Source organism: Crocodylus porosus, unplaced genomic scaffold (assembly GCF_001723895.1).
Source record: "Crocodylus porosus isolate Cpor-Errol unplaced genomic scaffold, CroPor_comp1, whole genome shotgun sequence".
NCBI lineage: Eukaryota > Metazoa > Chordata > Crocodylia > Crocodylidae > Crocodylus > Crocodylus porosus.
Genome location: NW_017728950.1, coordinates 42119096 through 42139325, shown reverse-complemented (window position 1 = coordinate 42139325; position 20230 = coordinate 42119096). Strand labels below are relative to the sequence as shown.

Below are 20230 nucleotides of genomic sequence, written 5' to 3'. Positions count from 1 at the left end.
TTTGTATCTTTTGCCTAAAAAAAGATAAGGGACTCCTTTTAAATGAGCTCTTGACCAGTTCTGAGACTACTGAATCAGGCAGCTGCACCTAGCCTCCGGGTTAGAGAGCAAGGGCTTGATTTGGGAACCTCGTGAACCAACAAACCTCCTTTAGTTTATGACTTTGTGAAACAATAAAAGTTTTAAATTGAAGAGGTCTGAGCCTGTGCTTAATTCAGTCCTATATAATTCAGCATCGAGCTCACACAGATGTACTTTATTTTTTCACAAGTCTATAAACCCCAGATACTTTTAGCAAGATTGATCATGGGCTGTACTGTTTCCATATTAATCCCTCCAATTAACACATGAAAGGAGATTGAGTTATATCGATGATAACATTTTAAAACTCTTTCCTGAGTCTGATTTAAAACAATGAGAAATGTCTATTCAGCTGAAATAATTCAGAACTTCCTCCAAGGTAAAAGATTCTTGAAGCCATATCAGGAAGAACAATTTGATAAGCATTTCCAGTTAGTTATCTGTGTAATTTCCTATTCAAAGTGGGCAAAACGTGGGGTCAGTATTTTCAGAGCAGTGCTATTTAAGTTGTTGGGGTAGCATATATTCAATCATTATTGCGAGATCTCTTCTCCAGACTTCTAAGACCTTCTTTGTATGAGAAAAGTGTACCAATTTAACTGAAATCAGTTTATTGAACCAATGTATTTAAACCAATGTCAAGCTCTACGTGGAAATTCTCATTTTGGTTGAAAAGGGGCTTATTAGAGTGAAGCTGAAATGGATTTCTTCTAAAAGATTACACTGCTAAACTAGAACAGCTTTGTCATGAAGGCAAGGCCTTATTTAATACTATTTAACAACAAAAAAAGAAGGTCTTACCATACCTCATTATGGCCTGCTTATTTTGAAATGAAGGTTGAATAGTAAGATGTCTGTCTCGCTATTTTGCCTCTTGCTTAAATCCTTTCCTCTTTTTGGCTGAACAGCCTGACTTCATTCTTGGAATAGCTGTCCTTCCCCCCCTGCAAATATATGCAATTATATGTAAATCTAAATATTGATAAATAATCTTTGAGTGTAAAGAAGGCTTTGCCAGGGTTGAAAGGAGGTACCTCCTATAGCAGTTCAGCACAGATTTGTTGGAAAGAAATGGATGGGTTTTGTGAAATTATCATGCAAGTACTGTGATGATCAGTAATGTTTTTTTCACTTTGTTGGTGACTAGACAGATGCCTTTATCTCACTGGTTTCCATTGAGGTTATTGAGGTGTGGATGCAGTTAGTGGTTATATACTAGTTGTATGTCCTCCAAGAACTATTTTAGCCACACTTTATCTTCTCAGTAAACCAATATATTTTCAATGTTAATGCTGATAAATCAGCAAGATATGCTGGTCAGTGTCAGATAATTTTTTTCTGGGCAGCCATTTGATCCTTTGTGCATCTACTGCCTCCTTAGTGAAATCAGAGCAGAGGTTTCCTCTTCCTAGTTTCCTGCTGGAATAATTTGTTAATTAAAATAACAGTATTTCCCAAATGCTCCCTCTGATTCTACCTAAGTGGGAAGTATCTAACATAGAGGACTTTTTCTGACTTCTGCAGTTGTGATTGTTCATAAATAATACACTTCTCAAGTAAGACGAAAAGGAAGCCTTCCCCTAAGTCAGATACTGTAACATTGCATGTTAACTTGGGGTACGGACAAACATCATATCTGTGTCAGGAAAAGCACCTTTTTCCTTTCATAAATAGGGAGCAGGCAGGTGTCCAAGTAATTTGTGAAAGAAAACACCTAGTGTTTCCACCACAAACTTCTAGGTTTTTAAACAACAACTTCGCTGTATTCTAGTACCACGTATAAAGTCTCCAAAGGGAAGGGAGGGAGTATTGCTAGCCCACCCAATAGCCTGCCAAGAACCTGTGGCGACCCTGCTACTGTGGTGGCTTGAACAGTCCTGGGTCTCTCTGTGATCGTTCAAGCAGTATCACCACTGCCTTCCACCCTTTTGAGTGGTCATTGACAGTTTGCCGCTGTGAATTATTGGGCTACCCTGCAAGCAGGGAGCTTAAGGAGCAGCCCTCTATCAACCCCTGGCTGGTGAGCTTGCGATTGAGTAGCTTTCTAGTTAGGGGGCTGGAATGCTTGTATGGAGGCTCCTATCTTGCCAAGTTTTTATGGTGCTGCTCATACCGTTGGTCTCCTAAAAGACTAGCAGAGTGAAGCAAAAAACTTGCACACTCGCTGTATGGTGGGGGGCAGGGAAGGCTGGTTTTTCCAGTCCTGACTAGTCAAAGGCCCTTGCTGCTAGACGGTCCTCAATCAAGTCTGTTTTATCTAGTGCCTGTGTATGTGCTTAAAGAAACTGTGTAACTTCATGGGTAACTCTGTCTTCCATGAAGCCACATAACTTCTCTAGGCACTTATACAAGAGATAGATAAAAAGGGAGACTGAAAAATTAAATATATTAATGATGTTTTTATGAATATCTTCCCTAAAACACAGACTTTCAGCACACCTCTAATCTTTCCTAAGTTAATTCTGTTGCATATTTTCAGCTTCAATATTTTATTCAAAATTTGTTAACCTAAAACTGAATTATCTAGGCTGCTGGTAGAAATAATCTTAAATATGCCTAGTTGAATTAAAGGCTTAAATTCTGTCATATATGCAGAATTATATAGACTTTTTTATGCCTCTGGGAGAGGATGAGAAAATCCTGGTAAAGGAACAGATTATAGGTGGTATAGGGATAAGTCATAAAACCTTACTGAATACTCATGAAATGTCTAATGCAATAAATGTGCAGAGAACTCTTTTTAAAATAGCTGATAGACTCTATGGCTAAGTACAGACAGTCAAAAAGCCTAAAGTGGAGTTGATTCAATCTTCAGAGGTTTGTTCAAACTGCGTAGATTAAACTGATAAGGGACTGAACTGACATTCAGTGTTCAGTATGGAAATGCAGGTAGAAGCCTGCACTGACCAAGCCCAGAAGGCAGAAGGTACTAGAGCATGCCTTCCAGCCTGTGGGGGCATCACTATTGGCTGTCTGGCACATGCCCTCAAACCCTGCTCTCCACCCCCTAGGGAGAAGGAGCCCTGGTCCAGGTGCTGAAATGGGGCATGCTCCCCTCTCCTATTGGTCCAGATTGGGCCTCCTGCCGCCCATCCTCCCCAGCACTCCAGACCCAGGCTCACTTTCCCATTGTTCCCTGATTATTTGTGGCTGCCAGCCCTAAAGAGCAGGCAGGAAAGGGTTAAACTGCCTGCCCAGCAGTGCTAGGCAAAGCAGATTCTAGTTGTTTAACTCTTCCCTGCCTGAACCCTGGGACAGTCCAGGCAGTTGGGCTAGGGATAGACATTACACACAAACCAGTTGAAGTGATCATAAACTGGTTTAAACTTGTAACAGAACAAATGTTCAGTGAACATAAACCAGTCTGAAAACGGCTAAAACTGGTTTGAGATAAATCTGGTTGAATGTACTATCAGACTTAACTGATTTGGCTCACATTGGTTTATGTAATGTCTGTCCTGGACCCCTTGCTGGTTTAAAATAAACCAGAAACCCCCAGGATCCTGGCATGCTGTCTGGGGTGATCTGGGCTTTCTGCTCCACAGCAGGGCTGGCCCCTCTCCTCTGCTTGCTGGCTGTACCTCCAGCAGAGACTGCAGGCTTCTCTCCCCACCCTCCACTCCTTGCCAAGCAGGAATTCCCCCTTCCCCTCTGCCTTGCTAGGGAGGTATCTGTGTATTAGTGAGCAGACTACATGCTGGCTAGGGTCCCTATTGCTGCAGACAGACCAAAGGCAGAATCAACAGGTAGCTGGTAATGCGTCTCTGTTTCCTTAATGGGGTGTTAAACACTGAGTTAAGAGTGATAAACACTGTTATCAATTCCCTGCTGGGCTAATCAGAGAGCCCTACAGGGGCCTGTCCATGCCCCCCTCAGCTCAGTACCGTCTAAGGGAAGGTAGGGTTGCTCTAGCACCCCTTGGCATCTAGCCTGAGCCATTGCAGGCATATGCCTGCATGTCTGGGATGTCTGTGTGGTTGCAAACTGATTTAGCTTAGCAAGATTAGATTAGCCTGAAAATATTGAATCAATTCAGGTTCAAGCTTTTTGAATGTTTGGTACAAAAGTTTGATAGACCAATTTCACCTAAATCACTTAAGATTAATACTACATTAATGTAGGTCACTGGTTTTCAAACTGTGGAGCATGTGCCCCTGGCGGGGGGGCATGAAGGAACATAGGGGGGTGTGGGCAAGAAGTTTCCAAGAAGCCAGCACTGCTGCAGACTTGTGGGAGTATGTAGGGGCAGGGAGCCTCAGGCAGGCTCTATTAGCAGGCTGCTGTGCTACTGGGAGCCTGGCACAATGGGTGCACTTCCTAGAGCCACAGCAGGGCAAAGTAGGAGGTGCTGGAGCTGCAGCAGGTGAAGCCCCCTCTGCTGAGCTGAGTTTAGCTGTGGCAGCTACTAAGATGAGGGGTGCCCTGTGCCTGGTTGCGCTGCTCCTCTGGGGTGAGTGTGCAAACAAAATGGTAACTCAAAGCAGGGGCTCAGCTTAAAGTTTGAAAAACACTGATCTAGGTCTATCTAAGACTGATTTTGGCTGTTTTGAAGCCAGTTTACGTGGACTGAACTTCTGTTTTTTGTTACAGGTTTTAAACTGGTTTCTGTTTACTTACACTATTTTGTGAGTAATTTCTTTTCCTAGCCTACAAGATATAGTGGCTCCCTGTACTCATTCCTCTAGTCCTAATTTGTATTATGTGCAAATGCACTGCTGAGGTCCCATGGGTTAGGGACAGACATTCAAAAAGCCTAAGGCTGAATTAATTCAATCTTTGCAGGTTAGTGTAACCTGGCTAGGCTGGACCGATTTGTTACTGGACAGACAATCTTTTTGGAATGAGGATTTCAGGCATATGCTTGCAATGGCTCAGGCCAGGGGGTGCTAGAGCAGCCCTCCCTTCCCTTGCACAGTACTGAGCTGATGGGGGCGGGTGTGGCCAGGCCCCTGCAGGACCTCTGATAAGGGAGGTCTGCCTGCATGGTCCCAGGCTTTTCCCTGCTGGCAGCTCAAGGGGTGGGAGTACTGCCAGCCCCCAGCCCCCTGCTAGTATTCTGAAGCAAGGCAGAGTGTGCAGTGCATTCATCTGCTGGAGGCATAGATGTGCTAGTAAATAAGGTGGGGTTACCTGGAAACTTGTAGCTTTTGTTTAGGTAAACTTTAATTTGGGGAGAGTAGAGATGGGTGTGGGGGCTTTTATGACACATGTTTATGTTGACTGTAGCAATCAATGGGCATTTGTACACATTTTTGCACTGCAGCTCTGGGCACTTTTAAAAGCACTTGGCACTGTGGTGCGTGCATTTGTATAAACGATAAAAAGCACATCAGCACTGAGAAAATGGCAGTGGCACGCTTTTGAACTAAAACCCATCAAAGGTGTTTTTGTTAAAAAGTGCACTTCTGCCATTTTCTGTGCGCTGGTACATATTTCGCTGCTTATACAACCACATGCGACGCAGTGCGGTGCACGTCAGCTCACATGAGAAGCAGACTCGATTAATCAAGTCTGCTCTGACGAGCTGGATTTTCAGTGCATCGCAGCGTGAAAATGTGTGTACATAAATGCCCGTTATGTCTGTGAATCAATAATGTCTATTTCAAGGAAAAGGAATATAAATTTGGTGGTAAGGATCCTTCATAGACCGTTATGATATTTCAGGAATAAAACCATTGTATTAAAAAATACCAGCTTATTCCCTTTTTCACAGTTGTGAGCACTCAAATAAGTTACTCTGTGCTTCACTCATCTAAAGCAATAGGGTTCACTCTTTTTTGGCTTTACAGCTCTTAGGACTTCTGTCACTTGTGTTTGTCATGGAAAACATTTCCAGGATTCTGTTGACCGCAGGAATCTTATTTTACAGTCTTGCTTGTATCAGCATAAGGGCTGCATCAGCATGTGGTTTTGATTTGAAAAGAAGCCCTTCCTCCTCCTCCCCCTCCCCTTTTCAGAACAGCAGCAACTTCTTTTTTGATATCAGTACACTATTTGAAGTGAGTATTTATGTTTCATGTTCTAGAATAGACCAGGAAAATCATCCAACATTTTCAGTTTCAGAAAGACTTCCTGTGCACCCACTCTTTCAGTGAGTAGGGGAGTATCTCTTCCACACAATACTGGTAGAGTTATAAGGAATTGTTCTCTCATTTGAAACAGAGTGGCAATGTATCTTTCAGGTCACAAACACACTCTTATAGGGCCTTATATTTTGCGTAGCTGGCTTTTACAGACCTGAAGTCTGTAAAAGTCTTTCCTGGCAGATATACAGATCCCTAAGCTTTTTCTTTTCATTTCTAAACCAGGGCCCTTAAATGTGGGTGTAAATTTATGTGAAAGTCTCATAGGGCCAGAGAGATATGAAGTCAGTCTTGGGAAAGAGGTCTGCACTAAGTGTGTGTGTAGTGGATTGTGGGGTTATCCAGCTAACCCTGCCTTCAACAGGATGATATGTTTTTATCTTCAGATTTTTCCTACTGTGATTTTTAAATGTGAGGGGAAGTTTTGGACCTTTGAGATAACAATGATGTGGGTTTGTTATTTATGGCCTGTATTTTTCTTCAATCACTTTAGGAAATAAAAAACCAAATATAACATTATTTTGGTATTCAGGGTTCATTGTATTTGTGAAATAACTTCCTAAAATAGTGAAGAAAGGGAAGCTGGATCAGAAAGAGGTTTTTTTGGCATTTAATTTACAAACAAAATCAACAATTTTTGAATGGAAAAATACATAACATAAAATTTAACAGATTAAAATATAGTTACATTCACATCTTGTCCAGATTTGAATTAAGAAAGGGTCTGCTAGTAATGGCTCTGTGACTAATAACACAGGGAAAAGATTAGTAGATTCAGAAAAAATCCTGTCTGTTACCCTTTCCTTCAATTTTCTTTTTTTCCCTAAGCTGTTAATTCTAGCACATGACAAAATGCTAGTGAGAGTTTGTTTTTGTGTAACCAGTTTTCAATTTCCAGGGATTTGGAAACTAGATATTAAACATTTGGCAATATACTTAAATACCTTGTGTGTTCTTCAGTTTAATATATGTGCAACCTGCTCTCACTATGCTATTTAAATGCAAGTATAATTGGAATGCAATGGTTCATTCTCGGACAAAAGTGCTGGATGAAGATGAAAACATGAGTCAGGTGCTCCTGCGGGAGATCCTGAGACCACAGAAATAACCTTTGGAGTGGCTGTGGAGCAAGCAACTGACAAGTTCTCTAATAGCCCAGTTTTATTCCTCTGACATTACCACTTTGATATTAATGCAAAGTGTGCAAAAGAAAATTCTAAAATATGTTAAAGATACCAGGACATGGTAGATATCCAATAAGAATTTCCATCCAAGTAGCAGAATATTTCAGGATAGATTTCAAAAGGCATAAATTGGGAGTTAAATGGTAATTTTCATGAGCTTCCAATGGGAGCATGGGGCTAACCATGCCAATCCCCACCCCTTCCCCTCCATTTTACATCTTATTTTTGATTAAATGCAAAGCACTCCGTCTCTGAGGGAAATTGTTTTGTCTGAAATCCTAGCATTTCAGTCTCTATACAGTGTTTAAAATATATATTTTACAGACCTATGTATGTATGTGTATATATCAGGATATATTTGTAGGATATCTGTATCTATGATACTATACACACATAATGTGCACTTGCATACATACAAAGTATCATCAGTTTGAGAACCTATATGTAACTGTAACTGATAATCAGGGATCCAGGTTTTCTGTTTGTCATGGTAAAATGTGGTAAAACCCAGATTTTCTCATTTCAAGGAGTTTCATTTCAAGAAGAAAATCCTAGATTTTCTCATTTCAAGGAGAAAAACACAGGAAATGGTGGGTTCCTCCTTCCATGCTGGCAGAGTTCCATCCAGCAAGGGGTAGGGGGGAGCGGGAGGAGGGTGGTTAGGCAGGGGGCACCATGTGCCTGTGCACATATACACATGCATATGGTTGCCAGGCAGTCTTGAGAACAGCTCCTGCAGGCAAGTCTGGCATGGGTGTAGTGGGGAGGAATTGAAGCCCACATAGTGATGGAGGGAGTTGGGCAGGGCTGGAGCTGGGGCTGCTGCCCAGCCCAGGAGGTACATAAGGCTTGAGGCCTGGGGCCATGTGTGGCTGCAGGGCCTAGGCAGGGAGCCCAGGGATGCTTCTCTGGGGGCAGTCGGGGGGCTGGCTTCCTACCACTATGCTCACTCCAAGGTGTCCATGGGGGCATGTGTCCCCCCAGATTTGTGTGTGGGGTGGATGCAGGCTGTTGTGGGCTTCCCACCCTGCTGCCTGCCTGCTGGGACTCTGCAGCCCAGCATGTGGGACTCACTGTGGCAGGGCAGAGTGGGGTGAGGAAGTTGGATGCAGCTACCGTGAGCCCCACACTACCATGGTGAAGTGTCTTCTGTTCATCTGGCAGCAGCGGGGGCAGTGGTGTGGGCCAGGGCACCTTGCCATGCTGGTGCAGGACTCGCAGTAGTGGTGCCCGGCCCCACTCTGCCCTGCCTCGCTAGGTCCTGCCTCCTGGCCTGTAGAGGCCACAGGGGGAGGGCAGCAGGATAAGGAGTCTTGTGCCCACACCCATCTGCGCACAAATCTGTGGGGCATGTATGCCCTGTATCTCCTCTGGGAGTGTGCATAGCAGTGGATAGCCAGCTTGCAGTGGGAGCTCACACCTGCTCATCCCATGGGCTCTTGTCTGGTAGTGCTGCCTCCTATAGGTGGCAGCTGGGGCTTGGAAGTTGCTGCAGGGGGCTGTGAGTCAGGTATGAGGAGCAATGGCATGGGCAGAGCACTGGCATGTTAGGGCTGCCCTTCTGCAGCTGTTCCCCATTCAAACTGACTCTGATTTTCCATGCTAAAAACTCTAATATCAAACGCCAGAATGTATAGGTATTTAGAGTTTATTTCATTATAGTGATTGAGGCACTGGTAGGCTTCCAAATTGCTTTAAAATTGTAAATATATCAATAAAACATTATGTTCAACTGATACCTATATATAGTGGCCTTTCATTTTAATCATGGATTTTGGGGGTTTTAATCAGAGAATTTGTGTCTTTTTATCAGAGAATTTCCATTTTTTTTAAACAGAGAAAACCAGGATCGTCACTGATAACAAAAGCATATGCGCACGCACACACACCCATGCGCACTTGTGTGTGTGTGTATGTGCGTGTGCGCATGTGTGTTTATATTTCAGATAGTGTTTAGTAAAACGTGAAGCTTGCTGAGTACCTGGGGACTCCCTTTTGCTTCATAATGTTCAATATGGCTGTTGTTCAGGTGATGCTTCTCTTGCTCAACCAATTTGGCTTTTGTTCCTTAAAGCAGACTGAAGCCCACAGAATTTTTCTCTCCCTGTAGTTTTTGATGTAGCTGAGAGAAGCTAAAACTGACTACTTCTGTAAATCACATTGGTTCCCCTTTAGTTGGTGTTTATTGCTGCTTTTCTTTTCTTTTTTTTGACAAATGCTACTATGATAAATTCAGTTTGTCAGGCATGGATAGGGAGGATTCCTCATATTTACCACTTTCTACATGTACATGATTTTATTTTTCTAGAAGTCAAGATTTGGCATCATTCCCATCCTGCTTTCTCACTTTATTCAATTTAATTCTCTTGGGCAGTATAATATTAGTAGTCTCTAATTTTTTTCAGTTTTGGTCACCTAAAATTGGTTTCCAAACAACAGTTATGCACCCAAACAAAAGCTGATTTTCCAAAATGCTGTCAGACTTGTATTCTGACTGAGATCAATAGGAACTCCTGGTACTTAGTAACTCTGAAAATCAGGCCATTCTTCCTCACACCCCCAGATATTTATGTGGGTTTTTTTTTCTTTAATGGCTGCTGAGTGTACCAGGAGCATTCTTAAACTGAAGTCTGAGTGTTACTTTGCATGTCTACAGATTGCCTTTTAATCTCCCATGGAGATGGGACATGAACCTAACACATCAAGATTAAGAACATTTGTTTTTCATTATTGGCTCAGTATAATGTAGCATATTTAAACACTCACACTGCCTGAGAGGAAAAGCTCTGCTCCCTTTGGGCTGTCTGGGAGCCATCCATCAAGGGCTGGGGGACACTGGGAAAGAGGCCTCCTGAAGCACGACATATAACTGAGTATACATTAAATGTGGTGCCACAAAACATAGTGCTGCAGAGAAGTTTCAAACAGGAACATTTCTGTAGCACTGGGGCCAATTTCATAGTACTAGGTGCAGTGTGCATATCTATGCCCTCAACTTCTGTAGCACTACAAAGGCATGTGCAGTGCTAAAAATATCACACCTATCTGGGGCCTGTGTCTGTAAACAAACATTTCATTTGACATAGGCCTGACTGTCCTATGATTTGACCCAGCTCAAAACCATTGTGGCACCATTATTTACATTGTCCTTCCAAGCCGCATTGCTGCTCTTCAGCCGATAGGTGGGCCAGTGAAGAGCATACAGCCTGACCAGCTTGTCCTGAAAATGATCTGCTAAAAATTCAGAGGCACATAGACATGTCCCAGGAAAAACAAGTTTAGCACACTTTATCTTGTGTACTTCAGAGGGACTTGAAGCAGGTTAGTGAACTTGTACGTCTGTAGGCTCTTGGGACAAAATTCTATGACTATTTACAGCTTGCACAGGTTAACTGCTGTATCGGTGCAGGACTCCAATGAGCAAAATAGGTATCTTCTTTCATAGAGCAGCCCACCCATGCCAAATCGATTACAGGATCTGAGCAGAAGTGACTTAAATGTCTTAAGGTACATAGGCAGTGTAAGGTTGCATAATTAGGAAAGTGAATTACATGCTATTTATTGGCCTTATCTCTTGTTCCATGATTTCCCAAACCACAGATTTACCCACTTTCTTTTCTCTTTTGCTGATGGATTTTCTACCACAGACAGGGAAGTCTCAAATGTAACCTCTGTAACCAGTTACCAAAATTCCATATTAGCCTTTGAATTCTTGAAAACGTTTAATTTTCTTGGCTACCAGAAGTGACTAGACAGTTTAATCTGCATTGTATACTTCTAGCTAAAAATTATATGAAACAAGACTTAAGGTGAGTACATATCAGTAGTTGAAGAGTAAAATTATAATAATAAAATTAATCTCAAACCAAGTATTATATAATCACAGGAAATTTGTATTCAGATTTAAAAAAAAATTAAAGTTGGTTGAGATATGGACATACACATCTAAGGCAACCAAACCGTTTTATAATGAGGTTCATACTGTTTGGTATTCTATAGTAGATTAGCATCCTTAAATATGAAGTTATATCTTATTCCAGTAATTTTTTCATCTGGAGTGACTTTCTTAATGGACCTATTGGAGGTATTCAACTTCTTGTCTTAAAAACAATTTTTAATAAGTTTGAAATGTCTGAAAGAGAACTGAATTTGTTTTATGACTTGCTATATTATATAACTTGAACAATTTGTTATGTAGCTGTTGATATTTTTCAGGATATTTTCTATTAAAAGACATTTCAAAACAAACATTTTCTTTTTTAATTGAAACTCAATGTAATTGAATGTGTTAAAAATGAAAACTTTTTTGATTGAAGGAGGCCAGCCAAGCCTAGCTTAAGAAGTACTTAGTGCCTTGTGTGAGAGTTCTATAAACATGTATGTGGCGGTGAGAGGACAGCTGGTGAGAACTGGCCAGTGGGATGGAGCCAGTGCCCTGAAGAGCCTGAAGGCCTTTGTCATTGGACGGGAGCAGCAAGTGGCTGCAACCCTAGGCCCGCTCCTCAGGAGCGCAGCATCAGTGCACTCCTTGGTGCATGGGCTGAGGCCCTGGAACTGCACAAGACAGCTCGGGTCTCCAGCCCAGTCGGTGCACAAGTGGTGCGGCCCCAGTTGGTGCACAGAGCCAGACCCCGGGCAGCTGCAGAAGGCAGCCTGGGTCTGCAGCCCCTGGCAAGCAGCCAGGCAGTCAGTGTATGGCTGGTGCACAGAGAGGGACCTTGGGAGCTGCCTGAGGCAGTTCATATCCACAGTCCCTGGCAAGTGGCCAGAGAACTTGGTGGTGGAGGAGTGGCATGGAGCATTTCTTTATAGATCGATATCTCTATATATCTAGAACAAGGTTTAGAGGCTAATAGCATATGTAAATATATTTACCAATGTTTATATAACTGTATATATTTATCTTTTAATGTAATAATAAAAAATCTGTACATAGTTAAGTTTCAGCAAGTCCCTGGCCTGGCTCTTTTGGGAGCAGAGGGAAACTGGCTCAGCCTGCAGTTTTCTCCCACAGCACATTGGCCTTGCTAAGTCTCTCTTTAGTTTGAGAGGGGAGTATTTACCCAGGTACTACCTGGGCTACAGGTAAAAACTATGGTGTTTTTGCTTTAATCTAAAATCTATTTTATGACCTCTTAGATCTTGTCAGAATCCACTAAGAAGTCAGCCATTTGCAAGGCATCAGCCATTATGTAATTGAGAGCAGAAAGGAACTGTGAAAATGTAAAAGTGTAATTATGCATGTTTCTTGGGTCTGAGACCACTAATGCCTTTATCAGTTTAGTTTGGAAGTGTTAGCATTTAGGATTTCCCGTTTGTTACTTGTTCACCCATAAGTGTCTAATGCTACAGCTGAGTTGTTTTGACCTTGCCTTTCAGCCATGAATAACAGTATAGTTTTTGCTTAGTAAAGTTGCAATTGGTATATTAGATTTTGTGGGGAAGACTTAGATTTTTTTGTTGCCTGTGTTTTCTGCCTGTGTAGAAAAGTTAAACATTCTATAAAAAGAATTCTTAAAATAATGAATCATTTTTGCAACTTTCTCTTTTTCATATTTCTTATCTGTGTAAGATCAAATACAACCAGTTGTGAGAGAACTAACTTTTCAGTGTCCCTTTAATATGTCTGTGGTTGTACCTTGCTGAAGAACTTTAGTAAGGACAGAATTATGGCACATTTGCAAGTAGAGGGACTTTGTTCCTAGAAAACTTCATCTGTTCTTAAGAGTCCTAGTCATATGCTCAGAACTTGCATTACATATGCCAGACTATAAGCAACTGCTGCCTCCAGTGACTGGGGGGGCACCATGACAGCAAGCAGGGACCATCTGCAGCCGCCACTGGTGGTGTTGGTGGTGAAAGGTGGGGTGGCAAGTGGCAGGCAGCGAGTGGGGATTGTCCACAGCCACCAGTGGCCATGTTGGTGGTCGTGGTGGTGTGGGGGGTGGTGACCACCTGCAGAAGCCAGCAATGGCTTCAGCGGCGGCCAGTCTTAGGGAGTCACATGCCCCCCTGTGTCCCCCATATGCATTGCCTATGTGCCAGACATTGATCTCTACACCATTAGCCTATTATGGTCAAGAATTTAAACTTCTCTACTAAGACAGAGAAATTATTTGGAGGAAATACCAGTTTTTGGGATGATAACTAAAGAGAACGCTTTGAAGTTGTTAAATTCACCCCCTTCTTTTTAAGTTAGGACATATACATGGCTTTTCCATCTGCAGGGCTGTGAGATGCATTAGATATTGATATGCAGATCAGTAAACTATGCCTAGAGGCAACATTACATTTCTATGTTGGACCACAGAAGACAACAAAACAGAATAATAAAGAAATCAAATGCTTGATCTTCAGCTTCACATTAACATGCCTTTTATCATTAAGCTAAAGGAAGCAACATTGATGCACAAATGGATGTTGGGTTCTTGGGATCCTTTTGTTAAATAATATCTGTACCTTAATAGAATTCACACCACTACTGAAATGTTTCTGGTAGAGAGTGTTTCCAGGGCATTCCAGAGTGCTCCTGATAAAAGATATTGAAATTACCTAAAGACGATACATGTTAAACACCCTATTGCACCATCAGCATACTCACTGGACCAAGGAGGCATGCTGATTTACACTAGCTAAAGATCTGATCCAATGTATTTTATGGTAATAAAATATATAAGTTTCTAGCCAAAGTTAATGAATTCTAGCTTTACCAAGTGGGGGCACCTCTTTTTTCTAAGTTATGATTGGACAAAGGTATTTTTGTTAAAGTGGAAAAAAAATGAATAGATTATCCATATTCTGCTACCTTTGCTTTGTAAGCACGTATTCTCTGTGGGACTTACTGCAGGCTAAGGAGAATTTTTATATGGAGTCTTTGTCAAAATAGTGGTATCCTATCATTGAGAAGAAGAGTCTGATGCTTGTCTTTTAGTTTATTTATTGTTGTGTTATTGTGTCTTCTCAGAACCCTGGGTGTAACTAGGATTTTTAGCACCAGGTAGGGTAGAGGGGAGCCAAGTTCTAAAGACTCTTTCCTCCCCTCCAATGCTGCTGTGATAGCGTGGACTTCTCTGGGACTGATATTCTGTGCCCTGCTTGCCATCGAGAGGCTACACTATTTATATTTGTTTGATTTTTATGCCACCCACCCCCAAAATCTCAGGGTGGCATACAGTAACAAAGAAAGAAAAAAAGACAAAATAATAAAACAGTTTCCCCAGAGTATGTACACATATTACATTTAGATCAATCTAGCCAAAGTTAGGTCAATCTAAATGACCAATCGTGCAGGTGTTCAGGAGGTTTAACTTGGCCAAAAAAAATGGTATGCCCCAATCTATGTTAGTGCACTTCGGGGCTAGGGACAGACATTACACATAAACTGGTTTAAGTGATCAGAAACTGGTTTAAACCTGTAGCAGAACAGATGTTCAATGCACAAAAATTAGTTTCAAAGTGGCTGAAACCAGTTTGAGATAGATGAGGTTGAATGTAGTATCAGACTTAACTGATTTGGGTCAAACCAGTTTATGCAGTGTCTGTCTCAGATCCCTTCCTGAGTCCCCTGGCATCCCAGATGCTTTGCAGCCCTGGGTGGGGCTCTCTGCTCCAGCGCAAGGCTGGCCCCATCCCTCTGCTTCTCAGCTGGTGCTCCAGCAGAGACTACAAGCACAGCAGTGTTTGCCTGGCTTCCCCTTGCCACTCGCCACCCCAACCACTCCCTGCTCCCATGGCACAGACTGTAGCCTGCATGTGTTATGCTAGCTAATGCTGAGATGTGCCTGTGTAAGGTGGACAGCACAGTGCCTGCTTAGGGCTTTTTGGAGCTAATCAACGGGTCAGCTGGTAACGTCTCTCCATTCATTGTTTAAGAAGAGCTTGAACTAATGAGAGGCTTATGTTTTCTTGATGGGGTGCTAAATGTTCTGTTATCAACTCCCTGCTGGCTCCCTCTCTCATCAGAAGCAGTGAGGGTACGGGAGGGAACCCCTCTCTAATCAGAGCATCTTGCCTAGCTACACTCCCCCTCAGCTCAGCAAAGTTGTGTGGAAGGAAAGGGAGGGCTGCTGTAGCACCCCTGCCCCCCGGCTTTTAGCTTGAGCCATTGCAGGCATGTGCCAGCATTTCTTCAGTCCAGAGGGAATGTCTGTGGAACTGCAAACCAGTTCAGCCTAGCTGGGTTAGACTAACCTGCAAAGGTTGAATCAATTCAGGTTCAGGCTTTTTTAATGTCTGTCCCTAGCCCAGGAGGTGAACTAACTTAAATCAAAAAGGGTTAACCTGATCTAGGAAAGGGTTCACTCAATCTCCTGAATGCCTGTATACATTTGTAGTGTGCCCCTGGGACTGGGAAAGTCCAGCTGCTCAGCTAGGCCCCAGGGCTATGTTAATTATACCCCCTGACCCTCCCTGAGCTATTTTTAGTTCCCCAACTTCTCCTCTGGAGAGCTGCCAGCCTCCTACCCATCCTGGTCCTGCCAACCACCACTGGACTACTCCTGTTCCTGCCTGCCTGCCCTCCCTTCCCCACCCCCCTCCACAGCTTCTCATGTAGCTTCTAAAAGCAGTGAATGACTACATACGCAGCTCCTGCTACCAGGGAACTGCTGCATACATTGCTCCCAGTCTAAGTCTAGGTGGCTTCCAGTAAGCCACCTCAACGTAGAACAGGTGGGTGAAGTGAACACTTGTTTTCAGTCCAAAAGAATGCCTAAAATTTAAGCCTATTTACATGCTCAGTGACTGGCTTTCTTGCATGCATACCAGCCTCTGGCTTCTTTACTATTCATTCCATCCAGGAAGAGTAGAGACCAACTGCAAATGCTTCCTAAGCCTGAAGGAGGGTGTTTGTGCCTAAAAGCTTGCAAAGAAGAATTTTTTCCAACTGTTTGAGTTGGTCTAATAAAAGATATCAGAAACCTCGTCTTCCTAAAACTTAAGCTTACCTGCTAAAAGCCCACTCAAAGGAAATAGTTGTATGTCACTTCTAACAGATGGCCAGGCTTGGGCTTTGGTGGGCCTCAAGGGAGAGGGAGTTTCTGAGATGAGGAGCAACATCTGAAAACAACCTTGCTCTTGTTTTGGTCAAGAGAATTTGGTGCATAGATTATACTTGCGGGAGGTTGTTCTTGGCTGATATAGGGATGGTGGTAGAGCTTGAAGGAGGAGGGGGGTCCTTTAGGCATGTAGAACCCAGGTTTTTCTCAGAATGGTGCCTTCTCAGTTGCCAGCATGAATTTGTTTTAGTTACTTAAAGAATTTGCAATAAATACTAAATGTTTCTAAAGATGTGTGTTAGATTGACTTGAAATATTATCTTCCATTTTTAGAGGAGGAAAAGGAGGAAAAGTGTTCTGAGATACTGTTCTGTATAAAATTACTATAACCGGAATTTCTGAAGTCCTGCAGCATGGGTCAACACTAATTAAAACTGGCCTAGGTTGTGTTTGTTGCAAGACTTCATTAAGTTCAACCAGAGTGCTGTCATGTTGTCAGTCTTTCCACACTCTAAACTTTATCTTTATGTCCTCTTACCTTTGAGTTTTGTTTTTGTTTAACTTGTGAATATTCTTGTACAGCAGGACATCACAACTGGGTCATTTCACTCTGCCAGTTTATAAGAATGGCATAAGAAAGTGTTCAGAGAATATTTTCTTTCTCATGTGTTATGTATAGCTGATTCCATTTATCAGGTTCCACAGTAATCACTTCCACAAGGTCCTATTTCTTGGGCCTTATGCCAGGGTCATGAATTTGAATCTAAAGAATAAGTGTATATAGTACTAAGGTTCAGTCTGACAGTAATTGAAATGGGTAATTTATTTTATGGCCAGTAAACAGTGACATCTCAATGTTTAAGGATAACACTGGTTTCTCTGTGTCTTTTCGACCAGTATTTTATCCCTGTTTCATGAAGCAATTTTATAGGAAGCTTCCTGTTATCAGTAAGCTTGACTTTTTTTTTCTCTGAGGGAGGAGGAAGGAGAGATTTCTCTAGAAAGTATTTGTTCATTGCTAGATCAGATATCCTTCAAAATTGTATACATTTTGCCCTGTATGCCAACACTACCGGACTAATCTTAATCGTATACAAAACCTCCTTCTAATCTATAGTCTGTTTTGACCTTAGAGTGAAATACTAGAAAAGTAGCGGTGAAAGGGATCTCAGGATTTCGTTGGTCCTATCTAGTAGGATTATTCCTGTTTTAATCAATTTGCTTGTCTAAACTGCACTTAAGTGGAATGTTGTTCTTTGACGTTTTAAAATAAAAAATGGATCATTTTAGCCAGAATCATTCAGACAAATAAATTTTAAAAGAACTAAAAGTATATATGAGAAATGAATAGGACATTAGTTTGTCCTGCTACATACTACTACTATGTAAGTAGTATTTTAATCTCTGGCAGCCCAGTGTCCTCAAGATCTCATCAAGACAAAATAGTGGAGATGCCTGGGGTGGCTTAAAGCTAAAGAGTTAGAGGTAGAGCTCCTGCAGATGGGATTTGGCTCCTTCTCCCATCCTCTTAAGCCTGATTTAGAAAGTTCCGTCCAGCTGTGTGTGTAGAATATACTGTGTGTGTACAATCTGTAGAATATACTTGTGCTGTTCATGAGTTATGTTCAATATATGGGACTCTTGATATACCAGTATAAGACTGCAAAGCCCATTTTGAATGTGGGACTTCTCTGTTGACCCCCCCCCCCCAGTGGCCTAACACACACTCAGATTTTAAGGAATAATGATCTAGGTTTAGCAACAGAGGATTTAATGGTCTTCCAACTCATGGAAGCCTCCTTGGGCAGAGTAGGGTATCAGGTAAGACAACAATTTTTTCTAAGTCTGAATTTCGGGAGGGGATGTAATCAAGTGTAGACTATGCTAGGCCTTAAAGTACTTAATATGGTGTAATATTTGCTTGCATTCACTTGGCCAAACTGTGGGTAAGAGAAGAGGCAAAGGAACTGATCAGGCCAGAGGATGTCACAAGTTGTGAGCCATTTTAGAAAATTCAAGGAAAATGGAATAGAAAAACACTAGGCTAAACTTCTTGCTGTAAGTCCTTTGAAATATGCTTAGTGGTTAGACAAGGTTTATTAGGTAAGTTATAGCTTAGAGAGAGAATAAGAATACACACATATATATTAGAGTAACACCTATGTATGTATTTTTTTTACTTTATTTAGTAAGCTTTTTTCATATTTTAGCCAAGCCAAAAAGTACAAAAATGTGGGCTCATCTATGAATCTTTGTTCTTCAGCTTTGAGCTACAGTTCTTGCTGAATAGCCCATCTGCAGATGAACTAAGATAAAAACTTTTTAAAAGCTTAATTAGAAACATAGGTGAAAAGTCCTTTCCCTAGTAGGCTGGCACCTGTTGCAGGTGTTTTTTAAGACTTTAAGACCTAGAAATTTTAAGATCAGTTTGCCTGCAAATCTCAGTAAGATTGTTATGCATTTAGATAAATGTGCACTTAAGTGTTTAATCCATTGTTTTTGATATGCCTTATCTTTACTATTTAGTTATTTATCTTGTCTGTATTTATTTTTTAGATTTGCTATTACATTTTTTCTGTATTTATGTTTATGAGTATTTAATTTTGGTTGGATTGGCTCTTCAAACCTTTCTTGGTTTTCAGGATATATCTGAGGGTTAACAAAAGGAAGAGATTACTTCCTTTTGGTGGGGGACTTTGATCATCTGATGAGGCTAATCAGGAATTAGTTGACAAAGAGGAAGGTAGGTTTTCAAAGTATCTCCTACCAGGCATTTCTAGGGAGACCATAGAAGGAAGCTAGCTGTGTAGAGGAAAGGACAGAGGAAAGGTCAACTCCAAAGAAAAATCCTATGTCAGGTCAGGAGGGAAGAAAGATTTGGATTCTTTGGAGGCCCAAATAACTTTCAAGAGTGCTGATAGTGTAACTGAGGCAAGGAAATATGCATAGGTCTTAATTTTGTTTAGATCTGTGTATTTCTTTTACTAGCTAACCTAATGATTGCTTCTGGAACCTCTACGAAGGTTCTACATCTCTTTGCTTTCACATCCCTTGAAAACCTGTAAACTCAGTGTGTCCAAAAGGTTGAAGCTCTAGGAAATGGTGCACTCAGCAGCAGACTGCACTGTGGCATCCACTAGGTCTTTCAGACACTTATTCACTGGCATCCCTTCAGCATTCCTTCTCAGTTCTGTAGTTCTCCATATGCACAATTCAGTTACATAACCAGTTAGTACTGCACTTCCTTCAGGGCCTTCAGTATAGTTTCCATCTGATATATATTTGGAAAACTTGAAGTTAGTGAACTCATTTTAAAAGATTTCTAATTTTTTTAACAGAAGCTTCATAACCTACTCCCACCTCCTCCTATGGTGAAACAGGGAAAGCAATGCTGCAGGCAAACCAGGACATCAGGAAGTACTTGAAAAGGTCAGCCCCTCCTTCCCATGATGTTTTCGATAATGCAGACACCACTTTTAATATCATGTGATCAGTAGAGTGCCAATAAGCTTCTCATTATTCAGTTTATTTTAGTGAAGTATTCACACTTTCAGGGTATTAGTTCTTTTTCTTTGGCAAAGACTTTAGTGATCTTGCCAGTATCGAACATTTCATATTGTGCATATTGTGAATTGTAATGCTAATCATCAAAACATCAGTCATCTACTGTCAATCCTTTACTGTTACTGCTGGAAATGCTTACACACAGTGCAGTGCTGAGTAGAAATAGTTGAGTTAGCTCTGAACAAGCTAGCTCAGATACTGGAAGCAGCATGGGTGTGTTAATGCAGTGTTCCAACCCTGCTAATGAGTGTTTTAGGGAAGTAGGATAAATTAGCTTGAGGGAAGTGCTGGGCTCACACAGCTAAATCACAGCTCAGTACCT

The 20230-nt window shown here is 41.7% G+C and overlaps 1 protein-coding gene across 2 annotated transcripts in view; it reads left to right on the top strand.

The window, feature by feature from the left end:
• PRR16 (proline rich 16) overlaps positions 1-20230 on the top strand; it is a 287865-nt gene that overhangs the window by 94559 nt on the left and 173076 nt on the right. The window contains exon 1 of one of the 2 annotated variants that reach the window (XM_019555344.1): positions 19687-19773. The exons of the other annotated variant lie outside the window; for it this stretch is intronic. The gene's annotated coding sequence lies outside the window, so the exon portion shown is untranslated. Of the gene's footprint in view, positions 1-19686; positions 19774-20230 lie in introns of those variants that run through there. 2 annotated transcript variants of the gene reach the window in all.